Raw genomic sequence first — 10,219 nt, 5'->3', positions numbered from 1 at the left:
TAGTAGCCGTCCTTGCCAGGCAGAAGTCGAGACCTCGATTTATCAACAATGCTTTGGACATGTATTACCTTCAGCCTTCCCAAGGTCAATGGCAAGCCCAGGTATGTGATTGGGAAATTTGTCCTCTTTCCTTTGAAACTCTCTAGAATGTGGTCCAGGTTTATCTCAGCACATCTAATGGGAGCCACTGTGCATCTCTTAATATTAAGCTTTAGGCCAGTCGTTTCCCCAAATTTCTCAAGAATTCCGAATAGCGCTCTCACTTACTCACATGATAGTAGGTTCAGTACTTGTAAATGTGAACATGGTTATATTATCATACTCCTTTACAAGTAGAAATTAGCAGGGAGGTAATACAATCATGGTAGGTTCAGTAGTAGTATGATTTTGTAGAGACAACTTGAGTAGTATGCTTGTGGACTATTTCAAATAGAAATTAGCCTACAATTTGAAGTTACTCCTTTGCGGTGAGTGGTTCAGATTTTCAGAGTTCAATTTTAGTTGGCAGATCTTCAATATCCTAAAATGTGCGTGTTGTGCTTGTGTTAGGGAGTTGGTCTCTCTGCCCTCTCCCCTGCAACTTATTCTCTCTTCTTGATGAAGCGACACACTAACCATGGGTGGCGCCTAAGCAGTACCTAGGCAGACTAGATGGCCAGTAGGTATTAGGCATTGTCTGTCTAGGTAGTTGAGGTGGCTACTTTGATTTTTTTTTTCTTTTCTTGAACACGCAGGAATGTTGGAGAAATGCGTGTCATTGCATTAATTGGAAGAAAACAGTCCAATCATGGTTTTCCACTCTTATTTTATAACAATTTCAATGATCCACTTATTTATTGGATCAACAAAGCTCAAAAGTTTCTACTTTAATTATGAACCTTATCCCCCGGAGGGCCTGATCTGATGGACACAGGCAGGATCCAGATCCTGGTTATGTTTCTAGTTAATCAATACAATATACAGGCACTTGAAGCAAGACTTGGCTCTGTGCAGTCTTTGTGCTGAAATATAAGCCTTTTTCTTAAGCACATACATTTGTGCAAAGTAGATGTAAGCAGCCAGGCTAAAAGCACTGAGGGCGGCAAGAAACCAGTAGAAGTAATCCAGATGCGCTCGGTTTACGTTGTTGGAGAACCAGCTTCCTCCAGTGCTACTGGTCACCATGTCAATGGTGTACACAAAAAAGCTACTGATGAAGTTCCCTGTCCCAACTATAAAAAAGGGCAGACCCAGTGCCGGAGACTCCCACATGAGTGGGGTCTGGGAAAAGGAAAAACTGAGCCAAGCCTTCCCCTCGCAAAATCTGCGGAGAGGCTGCTTCGAACCCACGACCTGGTGACTCAGTGAGACAGCTCTCACCACTGCACCAGGCCTTCACTCAGTGAGACAGCTCCCTGTCCCAACTATGCTGAAGTATAAACCCAAGCCCAAGCTGCGTATACTATGAGGCACTTGGTCATAGAACAGTTCTTGCAATCAAACAATGGCAAAAGTATCAGAGAATCCAACCATAATGTACTGAGGGACAATCCACATGAAGCTCATAGGAATAACATCTTGAGGTTTATCCAGTAGGCCATAGTCACTAGCAACCTTGAGCCTCCTTGTCTCCACGAGTGCAGCAACGACGGCCATGGCGGTCGAAATAGCCAACCCGACGCCGATCCTTTGCAGCATTGTGATGCCTGAAGGGTTCTTGGCGCATTTTCTGGCCATGGGCAGGAGGATCCGATCATAGATTGGCAGGGAGACCATGACTGAAGCGCTGATCAAGTTTTGCAGGGAAGCAGCTGGGACTACTATGCTAGCTATCCTCCTGTCCAGTGTGCTTGCCTGCTTAGTGAAGAAAGTAATGGACTGTGCAACAACAACAGCGTAAATCAGGCATGTGGCCCAAATAGGGAACAGCTTGAGCAATGCCGTGGCTTCATCATGAGGAAAATTTGCGCTGCCGATGTTGCTAGTATCGCCATCAGATGACGACGGCAGAGAGTTGTGAGAATCATCAGGTAATCTGCAAGACGAAAAAGAGAGTGATGTTTTTTTTTTTTTTGGTTTCAGAAGAATGGTTGGCTTCAATGGAAGAAGGTCGCCATGGCGCAAGCCATGCCACAAGCGATCTGCCGACTTGTTCAAACAGGCCTCCACTACCACTACTCTTGAGAGGATAGAAGCGGTAAGTCTTGGTCCCGAAAACGAAGAGAGCAAGGCCAATTATCATGGCAAGGCATGGGATCCCAAACCCAAACTGCCAAGTTATGTTTTCTTGAACGTAGTTCAGTATCTACACGGTGACGGCGTTGCCACCATATGCAGCTAAGTACCACCAGTTGAAGAAAGAGCTCCTGGAGGCCAGTTCTCCAGGGTCATTCTCGTCGAATTGATCTGCGCCAAATGCTTGGACGCAAGGTTTATGGCCACCCTGACCAAATGCCATCACATAGAGGGACAGCTAGAAGAGAGCCACAGGAACAGAAGACGAATACTTCGACCTGCCTACAGACTCTGATGGCGGCTCTTCTGTCAGAAAAACTGATGAGATGGTGAGCATCGCTAGCCCCTGGAGACAGTTGAGCAACAGTAATTCGATCAGGTTCGTTCAAAGACACCATATACAGATTCCAGAGGCCCTGTTTGGTTCAGCTCATTCTCGCGTTCGCAACCGAGATGAGCCGAAAATCTTGCCAAAAGGGTTGCGTCGTGCTCGCGACCAGCCATCGCGCGTCCGCTTATACGCGGAAAATAGCCTACGGCTGAAACACGAGCGATTTGGAGAACACGGGTTCACGTTCGCTCACTCCCTCCATCCCTGGCGCCGCCTCCGCCCCCGGCACGGCCACCATCTCTAGCGCGGCCTCCCTCCCCGGCGCGGCCACCATCTCCGGCGCGGCTTCCCTCCCCAGCGCGGTCTCCATCCCCGGCACCGCCTCCCTCTCCGGCACCGCTCCATCCGTCAGCACCTCCCTCCGGTCTGGCTCCCGCCTCCAGGACCGTCATCGCCTCCCTCTAGCATGGCCCTGAACCAGATCCGCCGGCGGGGAGCAGGTCCTGGCAGATCTGGCCTCCGGCCGGTGGCCTCCTCGACCGGGTCACTCACTCACCGCCGTCTCTCCCCCCACCGCCAGCTCCCTCCGAGCTCGCGTCGATTGAAGAAGAAGGACCAGGATGCAAATAGAAACTCTTATTTGGGTCTAGTTACAACGTAGTTTGAGAAAAGTTTAGGGTTTCTAATGTAAAATGTTATACCAGAAATAATCAGAACAGCCAAACGCTCCGCTTATTTAGACACTAGATTTTCTACATCGTAGCTTATTATATAATTTTGCTCTAACTTATAAGCACCCATAAGCTGAACCAGGGCCAGAATCGTGCGTGGTGAATCAGTTGTTTGTGTTTCATACTATGATGTAGAGGAGGGACGCGCAGACAATGGTACGGTACCGACCGAGCCAGGAGTCAGCGACCGCAGAGCCGAGCAGCGGCAGCAGGAGCGCGGTGCCAAGCCACGCGTTGACAGCCGCGGCAGCCGACGGCGTGGGCTGCCCAAGCGGGCCGGTCAGGTAGATCATCAGGTTGCCCATGATGCCGAAGAAGGCGAACTGCTCCGCCACCTCCACTCCTGAGGTCACCACGGAGAGGACAAATCACTACAAAGTGGTGCGCAATTGCGCACACAGACACCACCGATAAAGCTAGACTCGTTCGCTTCGCTGAAAAAATAAATTAAAATACTATTTTTGTGAGAGAAAAATACTTTTTTAATAAAAAAAATACTGATTATAAGAGAAGCGAGGGCCCTAGTTTTCGAGTACCATAGAGGAAGTACCCATGATGAAGAGCGCAGCACGCCAACGGCCGGAGCCGCCGCGTGAGGCCGGGGACGGCCGAGGTGATCCACCGCGGAGAGCGGCGACTCTGGCCGCGGCAGGAGCGCCGCCTCCGCCTCCTCCTCCATCCCGCAGCCTTGCTGCTGTGCTGCCTTGTTGCACTGTTCGAACTTCGAAGTCAGCGTGCTCTGCTATCTGTGTAGCACCAAAAGGCCTTCCAGTTCAATAGCGAAGTCTTAAAAAACATTGCTCCAACCGCAGATGGTGTTCCATCCTGATAGTGATAGCCCCCTCCTACCTGCCATTGCCGTGAACAGTGAACACTAAACGATGTCCTTATGATCTCCATTCTTTTTCTTTTTCCTAAAAGTCTCGGGTTGGTGTTTTCCATTTGAACTGCAAACTCTGGTTGGTGTGGGCAGACCATTGCTCTGCACGTAAACCCGTTTTATTGTGGCTGTAGTCGCTGTAAATTATAGCACCAATAAAAAAATATAGCACGAGTCAGTACTAGTGAATTGTACTTATCGTCCCTTTGTTTATGCCATCCATCGAAAAAAATTTCCACACTTAATGGATGCATTACACCAAACACAATATGTAAAGCACGCCATCTAGTTGGGCTGAACTTTGTTTTTACTTGATTGTTTGAGTCTTATGGCTTTGGTTTGTATTCTGACAATCAGCTGTATATCATCTACGGATATTAGACGCTGAAACTTTATTCCATTATCTAAAAAAAATATAAGCACACATAGAAATCGAGCAATAACAACATATAGAAGCAACACAACTTACTACAGTTTCATTTCCTCCGTGCTAGATTATCTTTGACCTTCTTCTTCAGGAACCATAAAAAATCTAATTTTTTTTAAAAGGCAGTTTTAATTGGCAGATTTCTTGTGGGACCTTAATACCATTATTACTGACTAGAACAAGTTATAGAGACTTCACTGTGAAGGTACTATTTTCGTTCAAAGGCCAAATTATTGAATCACTATCAACTTGTAAGGTAAAATTCGCTATGCATGCAACCAGTTTTATCCATTCCAATTATTTATTTTATCAAAAAATTCGCTAAAAGAGATATTTAGTGGGCTTGTGCTAAGGTGTGCTAAGGACATCAGCAACAACAGCATGTTTCTTGTGAACAATGTTATACAGTTTGGGTATTGTGAGCACAAAAGGTATTTCTCTAACTACTCCCTCCATTCTAAAATACAATAGTATCATAGGAATTTTAGGACAGATTATGGGGTAAAATAAATAACACATGTAACCCTTCATTAACTGTAGAGAGATCATGTGCTTACCATATTTTGAACATGGTGGACCTGTGGTAGACATTAATGGTAGGTATGCATGTGGGATGCTTTCTTTAAAGAGTTAATTTACCCATAATACCTTGTAATTTCGGATAAATTTTGAATGTTTCTATACCTTATATTTCAGGACAGAGGATATAAATATCTTCCCAGAACTGATTTGAGAGCCATCTTCGAAATGAAATATTGCCAAGCTCATAACCAATGGACAAAAGAACACCTAATTAGCTATTATGTTCTTAGCAGTAAATACTACTCAGTACTCACTGTACATGAGAGTAACAATAACAAAATAAGTCTGGATCCCAAACCCAAACTAAGCAAGTAAGTCTTCACCAAACTACAGCAGTTCAAGATCCCAATCCTTGCTCCAATTTGAAGTCCCGACTCTCGAAAACCACAGAGATGGGCGAGAATCTGGAAACATTATCAAAATGAACCAAGTATTGAACATAATTAATCTCGACAAACACAAGCAAATCAGGAAAAGAAGTAATGGTTGAGTTCACTGCTCAGCCATCTGGTCCACCAGGACAGAAGCTGCTCGAGCAGTCCCGAGTGCAATGGTTGCAGAAAACGAAGTAAGATTGCACGACCATAGTATAGCTCACGGCTTGAAGCAGATATGCACAGGAAAAAGAACAAGTACAACAAGTGTGTCCACGACCGACAGTATTCTCTCCCATGATAGGTTTGTACAACAACGTAACAAGCTGCAACCCATGACCCATCTTCCAGCCTAATAGCTTTTGCTGAACTTCCACCAAAACTTGCTATGATAAAGAGAGGCATCCCCATGCATTGCTCAGGCACAATCTATCCCTGATGGGTGTTGCCAGACAATCACTGTGCTAAAACGCCCTTTCTCTTGTGAGTATACACTTGTGAAAAATACAGGTATGCAGCCAAGCCAAGAACATTGAGCACAGCTAAAAGCCAATAGAAGTAATCAAGGTGCCCTCGGTTTAGATTGTCAGAGAACCAACTGTCTCCTCCCCTACTGGTTACCTTGTCAATTGTATACACAAGGAAGCTACTAATGAAGCTCCCGAGTCCAAATATGCTCAAGTATAAAGCAAGCCCCAAGCTGCGCAAACCATCTGGTACTTGGTCATAGAAAAATTCTTGCAAGCCGACCATTGTGAACACATCTGCCAAACCAGACAGAATGAATTGAGGGACCACCCACCAGAAGCTCATAGGGATTGTGACACCAGGTTTGTCAACCAGGCCATAATCTCTTGCTACCCTGAGTCTTCTCATCTCCACAAGGGCTGCGACAACCATCAGGATCACAGATATAACCATTCCAATCCCAATTCGTTGCAATGTTGTGATACCACAAGTGTTCCTTGAGTATTTCTTGGCCAGTGGAATAAGGATGCTGTCATATATAGGAACAAATACAACAATTGACACACTGATTAAGCTTTGAAGGGTAGCAGCTGGTACCTGTAAGGTACCTATCCACCTATCTAGTGTACTTGCTTGCTTAGTGAATAATGTCATCCATTGAGCAAAGACAACTGCATAGATCAGGCAGGTTGCCCCTATTGGGAGCAATTTAAGCACTGCAACAGCAACATCAGGGAAATATTTAGTTTCTCTGTTGTACTTGTCTCCCATGGATGATGATGTAGTTGCAAAGTGACACTCGTCAGATGATCTGCATGCCCAGAAGAAGAAAAGAAGAAATAAGATCATAGTTCGAAAAGAAAGCTGAATGGTAGTTAAATTGGACTTACTTTGGATACCATGATGCACAACAGCATCGAATCCATGCAAGAAGTGATTTACCAATATTTTCAAATAGGCCTTCGCTACTCACTGGAGGATAGAAGCGGTACTTCTTCGTACCAAGCCAGAAAATTGCAAGAGAAACAGACATGGCAATGCATGGGATACCAAACCCAAACTGCCAGCTTATGTTATCTTGAATGTAATTCAAGATTGAAATTGTAATAATATTGGCTCCGTATGCCCCAAAGTACCACCAATTGAAGAAGGAGCTCCTTGAGGCACATTCTTCAGGATCATTCTCATCAAATTGGTCAGCCCCAAATGCTTGGACACATGGTTTGTGGCCCCCTTGAGCACATGCCACTATGTAAAGAGACACATAGAAGAAAGCTAAATGAACACCTATCCAGGATACTGAGGAACCCACGCTGTCTCCAAATTGTGCTGGTTGTTGTGGCACAAAAATTGACGATAGGGTGAGCATACCCAGTCCCTGTAAGGTTGATACAATTCAGCGAAATTTGCATACAATCCAGCAAACTAAATATAAATGATGCGTGTCATGTCAATTGGTAATCTTTCCTAATCCCAGGCTCTTTCAATGATTACACCAAGCACTGATTAAACAAATTATACATTTCTCTGTGCCTCTATGGTAATGTTGTACTCCCTCCGTCCCAATGCCCTGTTCGCTTGGCTGATAAGCCATGGTTGAAAGTACTGTTGGCAGATTTGTTGTGAGAGAAAAATACTGTTCGTTGGCTGAAAAAGTACGGCTTATAAGCCAAGCGGGACGCAAAATGCTAGACGTTGTAGGATTCAAAATATGTCTCAGAATAGATGACGTTATAGGCCTGCATCCACGTCTGATCCTACCCCAGCTTACCATCAACTGTCACTTCATTGTCATCCACTAGCTGAAGATGAATAAAAAAAGAAAAAGAAAATCTACCGATGGTGTCCACTACTAGTAGTCGGCATGTTCGCTGGTTGGTTTCTGGGCTGGTTTGGGCTGGCTGGTGCTGGTTTGTTGTGAGAGAAAAACACTGTTGGGTGGCTGGTTTGGGTTGGCTGAAACCAACAAGCGAACAGGGTGAGTGTGGAGAGTTGAATAAACATTTCCTGGCCGGAGCGCTGCTCCCGAGCTCCATCTGCAGACATCACAGTCAGGTGCAGTGATTCCCTTGTAGGGGTGTTTGCGTATTTTCGCTTCCACGTTGATCTTCGGGAAAAACTCTACGACGTCTTGTAATATGAGACAGAGGGAGTACACGATTTGGTTCTTCGAAACTGTAGAAAGTTTAGTAATTCGGTCCAAATGATTTAGCTTGGGGGCAAATTTGTTAGAATGAGGATTAGAGGGTTAATGGGCTGGCAACATGGGCCTAGGCGCCCGGGGGGTTTAATGGTAGATGATTGATTATTAGACAAGGATCTCCGTTGATTGGGTATCTGATTCTATAAACCCTAGGATATCCTTGCCTATATATTATACACCCTGTACCTCTCATCAATCAATCCATTCTATTCCCGAGCATATCTTCCTTCATTGTCAGTCCATTCAAGATTCAGGCAGTTGGACATAATTAACTGTTGATAGTGGTTAGCGGAGTCTTATTGTTGCTTAATGGAAACTAAAGGACTGGAAGCAACAGGTCCTCTTATCTGAATATGAAGTCAATTAAAATGGTAAAAGTTACATGGAGCAAGTCGGGAATAAACCGACAAGATCAATGGAGTTATGGAACAGCATAAACTCCATGAAGGATCGAAGGGTTAACTGCAGAGGAACCATTCTTAGCAATACTTTGGCAGAATGTGTTCTTATTCCATTAATAAGCATTCCTGAATTCTGAAACAAATTCCAGGGTACACATGGGTAATGGGTCACTCCAGTAATCAGTGCATGCTAGTACAAACGCATAGTGCCTACTGGTACAGTTGAGATATGACTACATGAGGAAACTGTCAACAGTCGGTAGCTTTGTGCTGATGTTCGTTTGGAATCGAAGAGGCCCAAGAGACGATACCGCGAGAGAGCAGTACGAGAGCATACCAGGATGTAGAGGAGGGAGGCGCTGATGATAGTACGGTAGCGGCCGAGCCATGAGTCAGCGACGGCGGCGCCGAGCAGCGGCAGCATAAGCGCGGCGCCGCTCCACGCGTTGATGGCCGCGGCGGCCGAAGCCGTGGACTGCCCGAGCGGGCCGGTGAGGTAGGTGATCAGGTTCCCCGAGATGCCCCCGAACGCGAACCGCTCCGAGATCTCCACCCCTGCGGCACACGCACACCGACGGCGGCAGGCGGGTCAGAGAGGGGGAGATGACGGCCGGCCCTGTTGACTTGCCTGCAGCCACGGGCTCCGGGGGCTTGTTTTGGGTAGTAGGGTACCGATGATGAAGACGGCTGCGGACCACCGGCCGGTGGTGTGGCGGGAGACCGGCCGGCCGAGGTGGTCCAGGGCGGTCGCCGGCTGCGGCAGTAGGGGCTCTGCCGCCGCGTCCATGGTGAGCGGACCCACGCCCTCACTTCCTGCTTCCTGGGCTCCTGGCTCCTGCTCGTGCACCGTCAGCGACTTTCCAGCAGCAAGGCCGTCCCAACTCGGCAAATACTAAGAAACGAGGCCCATGGGCCATGGTTGCTCCGTGCTCGTGTCGAAAACCCAATCCGACTAGAAATCATGCTTGGCATTGCCGCGCGGATGATCCTGTGTCGGGCCAGCACCAGCCTGCGATACTTCAGTCAGCCGCTGCAGGCGAACAGGACCGGATTCCATACACATTGTGTATAGCCTGGTTGAGGAAATCATTCTCAAGAACGGATAATGGCTATATCAACTTGAATAGAGAAAAAGAAGTTCAGAATACGTGGTAGGCCTAGATAGTATAGCGATTCAGAAGAACTCGTGATAACCAAAGAAGACATGTCAACATCTCATTGATCTGATTTTGTGTATATTACAGTATATACGCGGACACCACAGGGCCCCACATAGAGATACACAAAGGTGCTAGAACTCCTATATATAATGACTGCAGCATGCAATAGCTATATAACCCTTCTGTTCCAAGTCTATCTTCTATTTTCATGTTCCTGCTTGTTGAATAGTCGCTGCAAGTGTGTAACAGGGAAAAACAATCAGAATATGTTCTTTTTTGCTGTATACCTATACTGAGTTTCAATTATGGGCAGTATACATTAGGTTTACTCAATCAGAACTATGGAGATTGGAGAATAGGATAAGCGTGATACATTTGTCTCATGTGGAAGGGAAGTTTGCTAATATCATGTGGAACTGAAAGTGATGATGGAGCTTAAGCGGTCCAG

General features: G+C 46.2%; 1 pseudogene; it reads right to left on the bottom strand.

The window, feature by feature from the left end:
* Positions 1-939: 939 nt before the first annotated feature.
* Positions 940-9,460, bottom strand: LOC136461199 (uncharacterized; annotated as a pseudogene).
* Positions 9,461-10,219: the final 759 nt, after the last annotated feature.

The sequence above is a fragment of the Miscanthus floridulus genome, chromosome 6 (genome assembly GCF_019320115.1).
Source record: "Miscanthus floridulus cultivar M001 chromosome 6, ASM1932011v1, whole genome shotgun sequence".
Taxonomy (NCBI): Eukaryota; Viridiplantae; Streptophyta; class Magnoliopsida; order Poales; family Poaceae; genus Miscanthus; species Miscanthus floridulus.
Note: the sequence above shows the minus strand (reverse complement) of the source record. Positions and strands in the feature narration are given on the sequence as shown.